At 48.2% G+C, this 12,500-nt stretch overlaps 37 non-coding genes across 37 annotated transcripts in view; all 37 read left to right on the forward strand.

Moving 5' to 3' along the window:
* Positions 1-58, forward strand: part of LOC142878923 (5S ribosomal RNA) — a 119-nt gene extending 61 nt beyond the window's left edge. The window contains exon 1 of the ribosomal RNA XR_012925161.1: positions 1-58. This exon is cut by the window's left edge and continues 61 nt beyond it. This is a non-coding gene — a ribosomal RNA (5S ribosomal RNA).
* Positions 59-288: 230 nt separating this feature from the next.
* Positions 289-407, forward strand: LOC142878925 (5S ribosomal RNA). The gene has a single exon (XR_012925162.1). It is a non-coding gene; the product is annotated as a 5S ribosomal RNA (ribosomal RNA).
* Positions 408-637: 230 nt separating this feature from the next.
* On the forward strand, positions 638-756 carry LOC142878926 (5S ribosomal RNA). Its single transcript, XR_012925163.1, has one exon. It is a non-coding gene; the product is annotated as a 5S ribosomal RNA (ribosomal RNA).
* A 230-nt stretch (positions 757-986) lies between these two features.
* Positions 987-1,105, forward strand: LOC142878927 (5S ribosomal RNA). The gene has a single exon (XR_012925164.1). It is a non-coding gene; the product is annotated as a 5S ribosomal RNA (ribosomal RNA).
* A 218-nt stretch (positions 1,106-1,323) lies between these two features.
* Positions 1,324-1,442, forward strand: LOC142878557 (5S ribosomal RNA). The gene has a single exon (XR_012924820.1). It is a non-coding gene; the product is annotated as a 5S ribosomal RNA (ribosomal RNA).
* A 230-nt stretch (positions 1,443-1,672) lies between these two features.
* LOC142878928 (5S ribosomal RNA) lies at positions 1,673-1,791 on the forward strand. Its single transcript, XR_012925165.1, has one exon. It is a non-coding gene; the product is annotated as a 5S ribosomal RNA (ribosomal RNA).
* A 229-nt stretch (positions 1,792-2,020) lies between these two features.
* LOC142878929 (5S ribosomal RNA) lies at positions 2,021-2,139 on the forward strand. The gene has a single exon (XR_012925166.1). It is a non-coding gene; the product is annotated as a 5S ribosomal RNA (ribosomal RNA).
* A 230-nt stretch (positions 2,140-2,369) lies between these two features.
* Positions 2,370-2,488, forward strand: LOC142878930 (5S ribosomal RNA). The gene has a single exon (XR_012925167.1). It is a non-coding gene; the product is annotated as a 5S ribosomal RNA (ribosomal RNA).
* Positions 2,489-2,718: 230 nt separating this feature from the next.
* On the forward strand, positions 2,719-2,837 carry LOC142878932 (5S ribosomal RNA). The gene has a single exon (XR_012925169.1). It is a non-coding gene; the product is annotated as a 5S ribosomal RNA (ribosomal RNA).
* Positions 2,838-3,067: 230 nt separating this feature from the next.
* LOC142878584 (5S ribosomal RNA) lies at positions 3,068-3,186 on the forward strand. Its single transcript, XR_012924847.1, has one exon. It is a non-coding gene; the product is annotated as a 5S ribosomal RNA (ribosomal RNA).
* Positions 3,187-3,415: 229 nt separating this feature from the next.
* On the forward strand, positions 3,416-3,534 carry LOC142878933 (5S ribosomal RNA). The gene has a single exon (XR_012925170.1). It is a non-coding gene; the product is annotated as a 5S ribosomal RNA (ribosomal RNA).
* Positions 3,535-3,760: 226 nt separating this feature from the next.
* Positions 3,761-3,879, forward strand: LOC142878934 (5S ribosomal RNA). Its single transcript, XR_012925171.1, has one exon. It is a non-coding gene; the product is annotated as a 5S ribosomal RNA (ribosomal RNA).
* A 230-nt stretch (positions 3,880-4,109) lies between these two features.
* LOC142878935 (5S ribosomal RNA) lies at positions 4,110-4,228 on the forward strand. Its single transcript, XR_012925172.1, has one exon. It is a non-coding gene; the product is annotated as a 5S ribosomal RNA (ribosomal RNA).
* Positions 4,229-4,458: 230 nt separating this feature from the next.
* On the forward strand, positions 4,459-4,577 carry LOC142878936 (5S ribosomal RNA). Its single transcript, XR_012925173.1, has one exon. It is a non-coding gene; the product is annotated as a 5S ribosomal RNA (ribosomal RNA).
* A 230-nt stretch (positions 4,578-4,807) lies between these two features.
* LOC142878937 (5S ribosomal RNA) lies at positions 4,808-4,926 on the forward strand. Its single transcript, XR_012925174.1, has one exon. It is a non-coding gene; the product is annotated as a 5S ribosomal RNA (ribosomal RNA).
* A 222-nt stretch (positions 4,927-5,148) lies between these two features.
* On the forward strand, positions 5,149-5,267 carry LOC142878365 (5S ribosomal RNA). The gene has a single exon (XR_012924635.1). It is a non-coding gene; the product is annotated as a 5S ribosomal RNA (ribosomal RNA).
* Positions 5,268-5,497: 230 nt separating this feature from the next.
* LOC142878938 (5S ribosomal RNA) lies at positions 5,498-5,616 on the forward strand. Its single transcript, XR_012925175.1, has one exon. It is a non-coding gene; the product is annotated as a 5S ribosomal RNA (ribosomal RNA).
* Positions 5,617-5,850: 234 nt separating this feature from the next.
* On the forward strand, positions 5,851-5,969 carry LOC142878366 (5S ribosomal RNA). Its single transcript, XR_012924636.1, has one exon. It is a non-coding gene; the product is annotated as a 5S ribosomal RNA (ribosomal RNA).
* A 230-nt stretch (positions 5,970-6,199) lies between these two features.
* LOC142878939 (5S ribosomal RNA) lies at positions 6,200-6,318 on the forward strand. The gene has a single exon (XR_012925176.1). It is a non-coding gene; the product is annotated as a 5S ribosomal RNA (ribosomal RNA).
* Positions 6,319-6,540: 222 nt separating this feature from the next.
* On the forward strand, positions 6,541-6,659 carry LOC142878367 (5S ribosomal RNA). Its single transcript, XR_012924637.1, has one exon. It is a non-coding gene; the product is annotated as a 5S ribosomal RNA (ribosomal RNA).
* A 230-nt stretch (positions 6,660-6,889) lies between these two features.
* On the forward strand, positions 6,890-7,008 carry LOC142878941 (5S ribosomal RNA). Its single transcript, XR_012925177.1, has one exon. It is a non-coding gene; the product is annotated as a 5S ribosomal RNA (ribosomal RNA).
* A 234-nt stretch (positions 7,009-7,242) lies between these two features.
* Positions 7,243-7,361, forward strand: LOC142878942 (5S ribosomal RNA). The gene has a single exon (XR_012925178.1). It is a non-coding gene; the product is annotated as a 5S ribosomal RNA (ribosomal RNA).
* Positions 7,362-7,591: 230 nt separating this feature from the next.
* Positions 7,592-7,710, forward strand: LOC142878944 (5S ribosomal RNA). Its single transcript, XR_012925180.1, has one exon. It is a non-coding gene; the product is annotated as a 5S ribosomal RNA (ribosomal RNA).
* A 230-nt stretch (positions 7,711-7,940) lies between these two features.
* Positions 7,941-8,059, forward strand: LOC142878461 (5S ribosomal RNA). The gene has a single exon (XR_012924728.1). It is a non-coding gene; the product is annotated as a 5S ribosomal RNA (ribosomal RNA).
* A 222-nt stretch (positions 8,060-8,281) lies between these two features.
* Positions 8,282-8,400, forward strand: LOC142878945 (5S ribosomal RNA). Its single transcript, XR_012925181.1, has one exon. It is a non-coding gene; the product is annotated as a 5S ribosomal RNA (ribosomal RNA).
* Positions 8,401-8,630: 230 nt separating this feature from the next.
* LOC142878946 (5S ribosomal RNA) lies at positions 8,631-8,749 on the forward strand. The gene has a single exon (XR_012925182.1). It is a non-coding gene; the product is annotated as a 5S ribosomal RNA (ribosomal RNA).
* A 221-nt stretch (positions 8,750-8,970) lies between these two features.
* Positions 8,971-9,089, forward strand: LOC142878947 (5S ribosomal RNA). The gene has a single exon (XR_012925183.1). It is a non-coding gene; the product is annotated as a 5S ribosomal RNA (ribosomal RNA).
* Positions 9,090-9,319: 230 nt separating this feature from the next.
* On the forward strand, positions 9,320-9,439 carry LOC142878578 (5S ribosomal RNA). Its single transcript, XR_012924841.1, has one exon. It is a non-coding gene; the product is annotated as a 5S ribosomal RNA (ribosomal RNA).
* Positions 9,440-9,673: 234 nt separating this feature from the next.
* LOC142878948 (5S ribosomal RNA) lies at positions 9,674-9,792 on the forward strand. The gene has a single exon (XR_012925184.1). It is a non-coding gene; the product is annotated as a 5S ribosomal RNA (ribosomal RNA).
* Positions 9,793-10,022: 230 nt separating this feature from the next.
* Positions 10,023-10,141, forward strand: LOC142878949 (5S ribosomal RNA). The gene has a single exon (XR_012925185.1). It is a non-coding gene; the product is annotated as a 5S ribosomal RNA (ribosomal RNA).
* Positions 10,142-10,371: 230 nt separating this feature from the next.
* LOC142878950 (5S ribosomal RNA) lies at positions 10,372-10,490 on the forward strand. Its single transcript, XR_012925186.1, has one exon. It is a non-coding gene; the product is annotated as a 5S ribosomal RNA (ribosomal RNA).
* Positions 10,491-10,720: 230 nt separating this feature from the next.
* On the forward strand, positions 10,721-10,839 carry LOC142878513 (5S ribosomal RNA). The gene has a single exon (XR_012924778.1). It is a non-coding gene; the product is annotated as a 5S ribosomal RNA (ribosomal RNA).
* A 221-nt stretch (positions 10,840-11,060) lies between these two features.
* Positions 11,061-11,179, forward strand: LOC142878951 (5S ribosomal RNA). The gene has a single exon (XR_012925187.1). It is a non-coding gene; the product is annotated as a 5S ribosomal RNA (ribosomal RNA).
* Positions 11,180-11,409: 230 nt separating this feature from the next.
* Positions 11,410-11,528, forward strand: LOC142878952 (5S ribosomal RNA). The gene has a single exon (XR_012925188.1). It is a non-coding gene; the product is annotated as a 5S ribosomal RNA (ribosomal RNA).
* Positions 11,529-11,750: 222 nt separating this feature from the next.
* LOC142878207 (5S ribosomal RNA) lies at positions 11,751-11,869 on the forward strand. The gene has a single exon (XR_012924485.1). It is a non-coding gene; the product is annotated as a 5S ribosomal RNA (ribosomal RNA).
* A 230-nt stretch (positions 11,870-12,099) lies between these two features.
* On the forward strand, positions 12,100-12,218 carry LOC142878953 (5S ribosomal RNA). Its single transcript, XR_012925189.1, has one exon. It is a non-coding gene; the product is annotated as a 5S ribosomal RNA (ribosomal RNA).
* Positions 12,219-12,439: 221 nt separating this feature from the next.
* Positions 12,440-12,500, forward strand: part of LOC142878579 (5S ribosomal RNA) — a 120-nt gene continuing 59 nt past the window's right edge. Inside the window, exon 1 of the ribosomal RNA XR_012924842.1 lies at positions 12,440-12,500. This exon is cut by the window's right edge and continues 59 nt beyond it. This is a non-coding gene — a ribosomal RNA (5S ribosomal RNA).

Raw genomic sequence — 12,500 nt, forward strand, 5'->3', positions numbered from 1 at the left:
TCGGGCCTGGTTAGTACTTGGATGGGAGACCGCCTGGGAATACCAGGTGCCGTAAGCTTTTTGTCCCGGCAGGGGGTGCTGTTTCCACGTGCAACTTTGTGAGGAAATCACAAGACAAACTGTTTTTTGCTGGCGGTTCATTTAAACAAACTCACAAACTAACTAACTAACTAACTAAATGAATGAATGAATGAATGAATAAATGAACACCACATGCACGGCTTCATAGGCAAGGTGCACTTCCTCCATGCTGCAGGTTTATAAGGCCTGTTTGCAACAGCGTCTCTCGCTTACGGCCATACCACCCTGAGAACGCCCGATCTCGTCTGATCTCGGAAGCTAAGCAGGGTCGGGCCTGGTTAGTACTTGGATGGGAGACCGCCTGGGAATACCAGGTGCCGTAAGCTTTTTGTCCCGGCAGGGGGTGCTGTTTCCACGTGCAACTTTATGAGGAAATCACAAGACAAACTGTTTTTTGCTGCCGGTTCATTTAAACAAACTCACAAACTAACTAACTAACTAACTAAATGAATGAATGAATGAATGAATAAATGAACACCACATGCACGGCTTCATAGGCAAGGTGCACTTCCTCCATGCTGCAGGTTTATAAGGCCTGTTTGCAACAGCGTCTCTCGCTTACGGCCATACCACCCTGAGAACGCCCGATCTCGTCTGATCTCGGAAGCTAAGCAGGGTCGGGCCTGGTTAGTACTTGGATGGGAGACCGCCTGGGAATACCAGGTGCCGTAAGCTTTTTGTCCCGGCAGGGGGTGCTGTTTCCACGTGCAACTTTATGAGGAAATCACAAGACAAACTGTTTTTTGCTGCCGGTTCATTTAAACAAACTCACAATCTAACTCACAAACTAACTAACTAACTAAATGAATGAATGAATAAATGAACACCACATGCACGGCTTCATAGGCAAGGTGCACTTCCTCCATGCTGCAGGTTTATAAGGCCTGTTTGCAACAGCGTCTCTCGCTTACGGCCATACCACCCTGAGAACGCCCGATCTCGTCTGATCTCGGAAGCTAAGCAGGGTCGGGCCTGGTTAGTACTTGGATGGGAGACCGCCTGGGAATACCAGGTGCCGTAAGCTTTTTGTCCCGGCAGGGGGTGCTGTTTCCACGTGCAACTTTATGAGGAAATCACAAGACAAACTGTTTTTTGCTGCCGGTTCATTTAAACAAACTCACAAACTAACTAACTAACTAAATGAATGAATGAATAAATGAACACCACATGCACGGCTTCATAGGCAAGGTGCACTTCCTCCATGCTGCAGGTTTATAAGGCCTGTTTGCAACAGCGTCTCTCGCTTACGGCCATACCACCCTGAGAACGCCCGATCTCGTCTGATCTCGGAAGCTAAGCAGGGTCGGGCCTGGTTAGTACTTGGATGGGAGACTGCCTGAGAATACCAGGTCCCGTAAGCTTTTTGTCCCGGCAGGGGGTGCTGTTTCCACGTGCAACTTTATGAGGAAATCACAAGACAAACTGTTTTTTGCTGCCGGTTCATTTAAACAAACTCACAAACTAACTAACTAACTAACTAAATGAATGAATGAATGAATGAATAAATGAACACCACATGCACGGCTTCATAGGCAAGGTGCACTTCCTCCATGCTGCAGGTTTATAAGGCCTGTTTGCAACAGCGTCTCTCGCTTACGGCCATACCACCCTGAGAACGCCCGATCTCGTCTGATCTCGGAAGCTAAGCAGGGTCGGGCCTGGTTAGTACTTGGATGGGAGACCGCCTGGGAATACCAGGTGCCGTAAGCTTTTTGTCCCGGCAGGGGTGCTGTTTCCACGTGCAACTTTGTGAGGAAATCACAAGACAAACTGTTTTTTGCTGCCGGTTCATTTAAACAAACTCACAAACTAACTAACTAACTAACTAAATGAATGAATGAATGAATGAATAAATGAACACCACATGCACGGCTTCATAGGCAAGGTGCACTTCCTCCATGCTGCAGGTTTATAAGGCCTGTTTGCAACAGCGTCTCTCGCTTACGGCCATACCACCCTGAGAACGCCCGATCTCGTCTGATCTCGGAAGCTAAGCAGGGTCGGGCCTGGTTAGTACTTGGATGGGAGACCGCCTGGGAATACCAGGTGCCGTAAGCTTTTTGTCCCGGCAGGGGGTGCTGTTCCCACGTGCAACTTTATGAGGAAATCACAAGACAAACTGTTTTTTGCTGGCGGTTCATTTAAACAAACTCACAAACTAACTAACTAACTAACTAAATGAATGAATGAATGAATGAATAAATGAACACCACATGCACGGCTTCATAGGCAAGGTGCACTTCCTCCATGCTGCAGGTTTATAAGGCCTGTTTGCAACAGCGTCTCTCGCTTACGGCCATACCACCCTGAGAACGCCCGATCTCGTCTGATCTCGGAAGCTAAGCAGGGTCGGGCCTGGTTAGTACTTGGATGGGAGACCGCCTGGGAATACCAGGTGCCGTAAGCTTTTTGTCCCGGCAGGGGGTGCTGTTTCCACGTGCAACTTTATGAGGAAATCACAAGACAAACTGTTTTTTGCTGCCGGTTCATTTAAACAAACTCACAAACTAACTAACTAACTAACTAAATGAATGAATGAATGAATGAATAAATGAACACCACATGCACGGCTTCATAGGCAAGGTGCACTTCCTCCATGCTGCAGGTTTATAAGGCCTGTTTGCAACATCGTCTCTCGCTTACGGCCATACCACCCTGAGAACGCCCGATCTCGTCTGATCTCGGAAGCTAAGCAGGGTCGGGCCTGGTTAGTACTTGGATGGGAGACCGCCTGGGAATACCAGGTGCCGTAAGCTTTTTGTCCCGGCAGGGGGTGCTGTTTCCACGTGCAACTTTATGAGGAAATCACAAGACAAACTGTTTTTTGCTGCCGGTTCATTTAAACAAACTCACAAACTAACTAACTAACTAACTAAATGAATGAATGAATGAATGAATAAATGAACACCACATGCACGGCTTCATAGGCAAGGTGCACTTCCTCCATGCTGCAGGTTTATAAGGCCTGTTTGCAACAGCGTCTCTTACTTACGGCCATACCACCCTGAGAACGCCCGATCTCGTCTGATCTCGGAAGCTAAGCATGGTCGGGCCTGGTTAGTACTTGGATGGGAGACAGCCTGGGAATACCAGGTGCCGTAAGCTTTTTGTCCCGGCAGGGGTGCTGTTTCCACGTGCAACTTTGTGAGGAAATCACAAGACAAACTGTTTTTTGCTGGCGGTTCATTTAAACAAACTCACAAACTAACTAACTAACTAACTAAATGAATGAATGAATGAATGAATAAATGAACACCACATGCACGGCTTCATAGGCAAGGTGCACTTCCTCCATGCTGCAGGTTTATAAGGCCTGTTTGCAACAGCGTCTCTCGCTTACGGCCATACCACCCTGAGAACGCCCGATCTCGTCTGATCTCGGAAGCTAAGCAGGGTCGGGCCTGGTTAGTACTTGGATGGGAGACCGCCTGGGAATACCAGGTGCCGTAAGCTTTTTGTCCCAGCAGGGGGTGCTGTTTCCACGTGCAACTTTATGAGGAAATCACAAGACAAACTGTTTTTTGCTGCCGGTTCATTTAAACAAACTCACAAACTAACTAACTAACTAACTAACTAAATGAATGAACGAATAAATGAACACCACATGCACGGCTTCATAGGCAAGGTGCACTTCCTCCATGCTGCAGGTTTATAAGGCCTGTTTGCAACAGCGTCTCTCGCTTACGGCCATACCACCCTGAGAACGCCCGATCTCGTCTGATCTCGGAAGCTAAGCAGGGTCGGGCCTGGTTAGTACTTGGATGGGAGACCGCCTGGGAATACCAGGTGCCGTAAGCTTTTTGTCCCGGCAGGGGGTGCTGTTTCCACGTGCAACTTTGTGAGGAAATCACAAGACAAACTGTTTTTTGCTGCCGGTTCATTTAAACAAACTCACAAACTAACTCACAAACTAACTAACTAACTAAATGAATGAATGAATAAATGAACACCACATGCACGGCTTCATAGGCAAGGTGCACTTCCTCCATGCTGCAGGTTTATAAGGCCTGTTTGCAACAGCGTCTCTCGCTTACGGCCATACCACCCTGAGAACGCCCGATCTCGTCTGATCTCGGAAGCTAAGCAGGGTCGGGCCTGGTTAGTACTTGGATGGGAGACCGCCTGGGAATACCAGGTGCCGTAAGCTTTTTGTCCCGGCAGGGGGTGCTATTTCCACGTGCAACTTTATGAGGAAATCACAAGACAAACTGTTTTTTGCTGCCGGTTCATTTAAACAAACTCACAAACTAACTCACAAACTAACTAACTAACTAAATGAATGAATGAATAAATGAACACCACATGCACGGCTTCATAGGCAAGGTGCACTTCCTCCATGCTGCAGGTTTATAAGGCCTGTTTGCAACAGCGTCTCTCGCTTACGGCCATACCACCCTGAGAACGCCCGATCTCGTCTGATCTCGGAAGCTAAGCAGGGTCGGGCCTGGTTAGTACTTGGATGGGAGACCGCCTGGGAATACCAGGTGCCGTAAGCTTTTTGTCCCGGCAGGGGGTGCTGTTTCCACGTGCAACTTTATGAGGAAATCACAAGACAAACTGTTTTTTGCTGCCGGTTCATTTAAACAAACTCACAATCTAACTCACAAACTAACTAACTAACTAAATGAATGAATGAATAAATGAACACCACATGCACGGCTTCATAGGCAAGGTGCACTTCCTCCATGCTGCAGGTTTATAAGGCCTGTTTGCAACAGCGTCTCTCGCTTACGGCCATACCACCCTGAGAACGCCCGATCTCGTCTGATCTCGGAAGCTAAGCAGGGTCGGGCCTGGTTAGTACTTGGATGGGAGACCGCCTGGGAATACCAGGTGCCGTAAGCTTTTTGTCCCGGCAGGGGGTGCTGTTTCCACGTGCAACTTTGTGAGGAAATCACAAGACAAACTGTTTTTTGCTGCCGGTTCATTTAAACAAACTCACAAACTAACTAACTAACTAACTAAATGAATGAATGAATAAATGAACACCACATGCACGGCTTCATAGGCAAGGTGCACTTCCTCCATGCTGCAGGTTTATAAGGCCTGTTTGCAACAGCGTCTCTCGCTTACGGCCATACCACCCTGAGAACGCCCGATCTCGTCTGATCTCGGAAGCTAAGCAGGGTCGGGCCTGGTTAGTACTTGGATGGGAGACCGCCTGGGAATACCAGGTGCCGCAAGCTTTTTGTCCCGGCAGGGGGTGCTGTTTCCACGTGCAACTTTGTGAGGAAATCACAAGACAAACTGTTTTTTGCTGCCGGTTCATTTAAACAAACTCACAAACTAACTCACAAACTAACTAACTAACTAAATGAATGAATGAATAAATGAACACCACATGCACGGCTTCATAGGCAAGGTGCACTTCCTCCATGCTGCAGGTTTATAAGGCCTGTTTGCAACAGCGTCTCTCGCTTACGGCCATACCACCCTGAGAACGCCCGATCTCGTCTGATCTCGGAAGCTAAGCAGGGTCGGGCCTGGTTAGTACTTGGATGGGAGACCGCCTGGGAATACCAGGTGCCGTAAGCTTTTTGTCCCGGCAGGGGGTGCTGTTTCCACGTGCAACTTTATGAGGAAATCACAAGACAAACTGTTTTTTGCTGCCGGTTCATTTAAACAAACTCACAAACTAACTCACAAACTAACTAACTAACTAACTAAATGAATGAATGAATAAATGAACACCACATGCACGGCTTCATAGGCAAGGTGCACTTCCTCCATGCTGCAGGTTTATAAGGCCTGTTTGCAACAGCGTCTCTCGCTTACGGCCATACCACCCTGAGAACGCCCGATCTCGTCTGATCTCGGAAGCTAAGCAGGGTCGGGCCTGGTTAGTACTTGGATGGGAGACCGCCTGGGAATACCAGGTGCCGCAAGCTTTTTGTCCCGGCAGGGGGTGCTGTTTCCACGTGCAACTTTGTGAGGAAATCACAAGACAAACTGTTTTTTGCTGCCGGTTCATTTAAACAAACTCACAAACTAACTCACAAACTAACTAACTAACTAAATGAATGAATGAATAAATGAACACCACATGCACGGCTTCATAGGCAAGGTGCACTTCCTCCATGCTGCAGGTTTATAAGGCCTGTTTGCAACAGCGTCTCTCGCTTACGGCCATACCACCCTGAGAACGCCCGATCTCGTCTGATCTCGGAAGCTAAGCAGGGTCGGGCCTGGTTAGTACTTGGATGGGAGACCGCCTGGGAATACCAGGTGCCGTAAGCTTTTTGTCCCGGCAGGGGGTGCTGTTTCCACGTGCAACTTTATGAGGAAATCACAAGACAAACTGTTTTTTGCTGCCGGTTCATTTAAACAAACTCACAAACTAACTAACTAACTAACTAAATGAATGAATGAATAAATGAACACCACATGCACGGCTTCATAGGCAAGGTGCACTTCCTCCATGCTGCAGGTTTATAAGGCCTGTTTGCAACAGCGTCTCTCGCTTACGGCCATACCACCCTGAGAACGCCCGATCTCGTCTGATCTCGGAAGCTAAGCAGGGTCGGGCCTGGTTAGTACTTGGATGGGAGACCGCCTGGGAATACCAGGTGCCGCAAGCTTTTTGTCCCGGCAGGGGGTGCTGTTTCCACGTGCAACTTTGTGAGGAAATCACAAGACAAACTGTTTTTTGCTGCCGGTTCATTTAAACAAACTCACAAACTAACTCACAAACTAACTAACTAACTAAATGAATGAATGAATAAATGAACACCACATGCACGGCTTCATAGGCAAGGTGCACTTCCTCCATGCTGCAGGTTTATAAGGCCTGTTTGCAACAGCGTCTCTCGCTTACGGCCATACCACCCTGAGAACGCCCGATCTCGTCTGATCTCGGAAGCTAAGCAGGGTCGGGCCTGGTTAGTACTTGGATGGGAGACCGCCTGGGAATACCAGGTGCCGTAAGCTTTTTGTCCCGGCAGGGGGTGCTGTTTCCACGTGCAACTTTATGAGGAAATCACAAGACAAACTGTTTTTTGCTGCCGGTTCATTTAAACAAACTCACAAACTAACTCACAAACTAACTAACTAACTAACTAAATGAATGAATGAATAAATGAACACCACATGCACGGCTTCATAGGCAAGGTGCACTTCCTCCATGCTGCAGGTTTATAAGGCCTGTTTGCAACAGCGTCTCTCGCTTACGGCCATACCACCCTGAGAACGCCCGATCTCGTCTGATCTCGGAAGCTAAGCAGGGTCGGGCCTGGTTAGTACTTGGATGGGAGACCGCCTGGGAATACCAGGTGCCGTAAGCTTTTTGTCCCGGCAGGGGGTGCTGTTTCCACGTGCAACTTTGTGAGGAAATCACAAGACAAACTGTTTTTTGCTGCCGGTTCATTTAAACAAACTCACAAACTAACTCACAAACTAACTAACTAACTAAATGAATGAATGAATAAATGAACACCACATGCACGGCTTCATAGGCAAGGTGCACTTCCTCCATGCTGCAGGTTTATAAGGCCTGTTTGCAACAGCGTCTTTCGCTTACGGCCATACCACCCTGAGAACGCCCGATCTCGTCTGATCTCGGAAGCTAAGCAGGGTCGGGCCTGGTTAGTACTTGGATGGGAGACCGCCTGGGAATACCAGGTGCCGTAAGCTTTTTGTCCCGGCAAGGGGTGCTGTTTCCACGTGCAACTTTGTGAGGAAATCACAAGACAAACTGTTTTTTGCTGGCGGTTCATTTAAACAAACTCACAAACTAACTCACAAACTAACTAACTAACTAAATGAATGAATGAATAAATGAACACCACATGCACGGCTTCATAGGCAAGGTGCACTTCCTCCATGCTGCAGGTTTATAAGGCCTGTTTGCAACAGCGTCTCTCGCTTACGGCCATACCACCCTGAGAACGCCCAATCTCGTCTGATCTCGGAAGCTAAGCAGGGTCGGGCCTGGTTAGTACTTGGATGGGAGACCGCCTGGGAATACCAGGTGCCGTAAGCTTTTTGTCCCGGCAGGGGGTGCTGTTTCCACGTGCAACTTTGTGAGGAAATCACAAGACAAACTGTTTTTTGCTGGCGGTTTATTTAAACAAACTCACAAACTAACTAACTAACTAACTAAATGAATGAATGAATAAATGAACACCACATGCACGGCTTCATAGGCAAGGTGCACTTCCTCCATGCTGCAGGTTTATAAGGCCTGTTTGCAACAGCGTCTCTCGCTTACGGCCATACCACCCTGAGAACGCCCGATCTCGTCTGATCTCGGAAGCTAAGCAGGGTCGGGCCTGGTTAGTACTTGGATGGGAGACCGCCTGGGAATACCAGGTGCCGTAAGCTTTTTGTCCCGGCAGGGGGTGCTGTTTCCACGTGCAACTTTGTGAGGAAATCACAAGACAAACTGTTTTTTGCTGCCGGTTCATTTAAACAAACTCACAAACTAACTCACAAACTAACTAACTAACTAAATGAATGAATGAATAAATGAACACCACATGCACGGCTTCATAGGCAAGGTGCACTTCCTCCATGCTGCAGGTTTATAAGGCCTGTTTGCAACAGCGTCTCTCGCTTACGGCCATACCACCCTGAGAACGCCCGATCTCGTCTGATCTCGGAAGCTAAGCAGGGTCGGGCCTGGTTAGTACTTGGATGGGAGACCGCCTGGGAATACCAGGTGCCGTAAGCTTTTTGTCCCGGCAGGGGTGCTGTTTCCACGTGCAACTTTGTGAGGAAATCACAAGACAAACTGTTTTTTGCTGGCGGTTCATTTAAACAAACTCACAAACTAACTAACTAACTAACTAAATGAATGAATGAATAAATGAACACCACATGCACGGCTTCATAGGCAAGGTGCACTTCCTCCATGCTGCAGGTTTATAAGGCCTGTTTGCAACAGCGTCTCTCGCTTACGGCCATACCACCCTGAGAACGCCCGATCTCGTCTGATCTCGGAAGCTAAGCAGGGTCGGGCCTGGTTAGTACTTGGATGGGAGACCGCCTGGGAATACCAGGTGCCGTAAGCTTTTTGTCCCGGCAGGGGGTGCTGTTTCCACGTGCAACTTTGTGAGGAAATCACAAGACAAACTGTTTTTTGCTGCCGGTTCATTTAAACAAACTCACAAACTAACTCACAAACTAACTAACTAACTAAATGAATGAATGAATAAATGAACACCACATGCACGGCTTCATAGGCAAGGTGCACTTCCTCCATGCTGCAGGTTTATAAGGCCTGTTTGCAACAGCGTCTCTCGCTTACGGCCATACCACCCTGAGAACGCCCGGTCTCGTCTGATCTCGGAAGCTAAGCAGGGTCGGGCCTGGTTAGTACTTGGATGGGAGACCGCCCCTGGAATACCAGGTGCCGTAAGCTTTTTGTCCCGGCAGGGGGTGCTGTTTCCACGTGCAACTTTATGAGGAAATCACAAGACAAACTGTTTTTTGCTGCCGGTTCATTTAAACAAACTCACAAACTAACTCACAAACTAACTAACTAACTAACTAAATGAATGAATGAATAAATGAACACCACATGCACGGCTTCATAGGCAAGGTGCACTTCCTCCATGCTGCAGGTTTATAAGGCCTGTTTGCAACAGCGTCTCTCGCTTACGGCCATACCACCCTGAGAACGCCCGATCTCGTCTGATCTCGGAAGCTAAGCAGGGTCGGGCCTGGTTAGTACTTGGATGGGAGACCGCCTGGGAATACCAGGTGCCGTAAGCTTTTTGTCCCGGCAGGGGGTGCTGTTTCCACGTGCAACTTTGTGAGGAAATCACAAGACAAACTGTTTTTTGCTGCCGGTTCATTTAAACAAACTCACAAACTAACTCACAAACTAACTAACTAACTAAATGAATGAATGAATAAATGAACACCACATGCACGGCTTCATAGGCAAGGTGCACTTCCTCCATGCTGCAGGTTTATAAGGCCTGTTTGCAACAGCGTCTCTCGCTTACGGCCATACCACCCTGAGAACGCCCGATCTCGTCTGATCTCGGAAGCTAAGCAGGGTCGGGCCTGGTTAGTACTTGGATGGGAGACCGCCTGGGAATACCAGGTGCCGTAAGCTTTTTGTCCCGGCAAGGGGTGCTGTTTCCACGTGCAACTTTGTGAGGAAATCACAAGACAAACTGTTTTTTGCTGGCGGTTCATTTAAACAAACTCACAAACTAACTCACAAACTAACTAACTAACTAAATGAATGAATGAATAAATGAACACCACATGCACGGCTTCATAGGCAAGGTGCACTTCCTCCATGCTGCAGGTTTATAAGGCCTGTTTGCAACAGCGTCTCTCGCTTACGGCCATACCACCCTGAGAACGCCCGATCTCGTCTGATCTCGGAAGCTAAGCAGGGTCGGGCCTGGTTAGTACTTGGATGGGAGACCGCCTGGGAATACCAGGTGCCGTAAGCTTTTTGTCCCGGCAGGGGGTGCTGTTTCCACGTGCAACTTTGTGAGGAAATCACAAGACAAACTGTTTTTTGCTGGCGGTTCATTTAAACAAACTCACAAACTAACTAACTAACTAACTAAATGAATGAATGAAGGAATGAATAAATGAACACCACATGCACGGCTTCATAGGCAAGGTGCACTTCCTCCATGCTGCAGGTTTATAAGGCCTGTTTGCAACAGCGTCTCTCGCTTACGGCCATACCACCCTGAGAACGCCCGATCTCGTCTGATCTCGGAAGCTAAGCAGGGTCGGGCCTGGTTAGTACTTGGATGGGAGACCGCCTGGGAATACCAGCTGCCGTAAGCTTTTTGTCCCGGCAGGGGTGCTGTTTCCACGTGCAACTTTGTGAGGAAATCACAAGACAAACTGTTTTTTGCTGGCGGTTCATTTAAACAAACTCACAAACTAACTAACTAACTAACTAAATGAATGAATGAATAAATGAACACCACATGCACGGCTTCATAGGCAAGGTGCACTTCCTCCATGCTGCAGGTTTATAAGGCCTGTTTGCAACAGCGTCTTTCGCTTACGGCCATACCACCCTGAGAACGCCCGATCTCGTCTGATCTCGGAAGCTAAGCAGGGTCGGGCCTGGTTAGTACTTGGATGGGAGACCGCCTGGGAATACCAGGTGCCGTAAGCTTTTTGTCCCGGCAAGGGGTGCTGTTTCCACGTGCAACTTTGTGAGGAAATCACAAGACAAACTGTTTTTTGCTGGCGGTTCATTTAAACAAACTCACAAACTAACTCACAAACTAACTAACTAACTAAATGAATGAATGAATAAATGAACACCACATGCACGGCTTCATAGGCAAGGTGCACTTCCTCCATGCTGCAGGTTTATAAGGCCTGTTTGCAACAGCGTCTCTCGCTTACGGCCATACCACCCTGAGAACGCCCGATCTCGTCTGATCTCGGAAGCTAAGCAGGGTCGGGCCTGGTTAGTACTTGGATGGGAGACCGCCTGGGAATACCAGGTGCCGTAAGCTTTTTGTCCCGGCAGGGGGTGCTGTTTCCACGTGCAACTTTGTGAGGAAATCACAAGACAAACTGTTTTTTGCTGGCGGTTTATTTAAACAAACTCACAAACTAACTAACTAACTAACTAAATGAATGAATGAATAAATGAACACCACATGCACGGCTTCATAGGCAAGGTGCACTTCCTCCATGCTGCAGGTTTATAAGGCCTGTTTGCAACAGCGTCTCTCGCTTACGGCCATACCACCCTGAGAACGCCCGATCTCGTCTGATCTCGGAAGCTAAGCAGGGTCGGGCCTGGTTAGTACTTGGATGGGAGACCGCCTGGGAATACCAGGTGCCGTGAGCTTTTTGTCCCGGCAGGGGGTGCTGTTTCCACGTGCAACTTTGTGAGGAAATCACAAGACAAACTGTTTTTTGCTGGCGGTTCATTTAAACAAACTCACAAACTAACTAACTAACTAACTAAATGAATGAATGAATGAATGAATAAATGAACACCACATGCACGGCTTCATAGGCAAGGTGCACTTCCTCCATGCTGCAGGTTTATAAGGCCTGTTTGCAACAGCGTCTCTCGCTTACGGCCATACCACCCTGAGAACGCCCGATCTCGTCTGATCTCGGAAGCTAAGCAGGGTCGGGCCTGGTTAGTACTTGGATGGGAGACCGCCTGGGAATACCAGGTGCCGTAAGCTTTTTGTCCCGGCAGGGGTGCTGTTTCCACGTGCAACTTTGTGAGGAAATCACAAGACAAACTGTTTTTTGCTGGCGGTTCATTTAAACAAACTCACAAACTAACTAACTAACTAACTAAATGAATGAATGAATAAATGAACACCACATGCACGGCTTCATAGGCAAGGTGCACTTCCTCCATGCTGCAGGTTTATAAGGCCTGTTTGCAACAGCGTCTCTCGCTTACGGCCATACCACCCTGAGAACGCCCGGTCTCGTCTGATCTCGGAAGCTAAGCAGGG

Source organism: Nelusetta ayraudi, unplaced genomic scaffold (genome assembly GCF_046127955.1).
Source record: "Nelusetta ayraudi isolate G7.1 ecotype Tasmania unplaced genomic scaffold, CSIRO-AGI_Nayr_v1 ptg000135l, whole genome shotgun sequence".
Taxonomy (NCBI): Eukaryota; Metazoa; Chordata; class Actinopteri; order Tetraodontiformes; family Monacanthidae; genus Nelusetta; species Nelusetta ayraudi.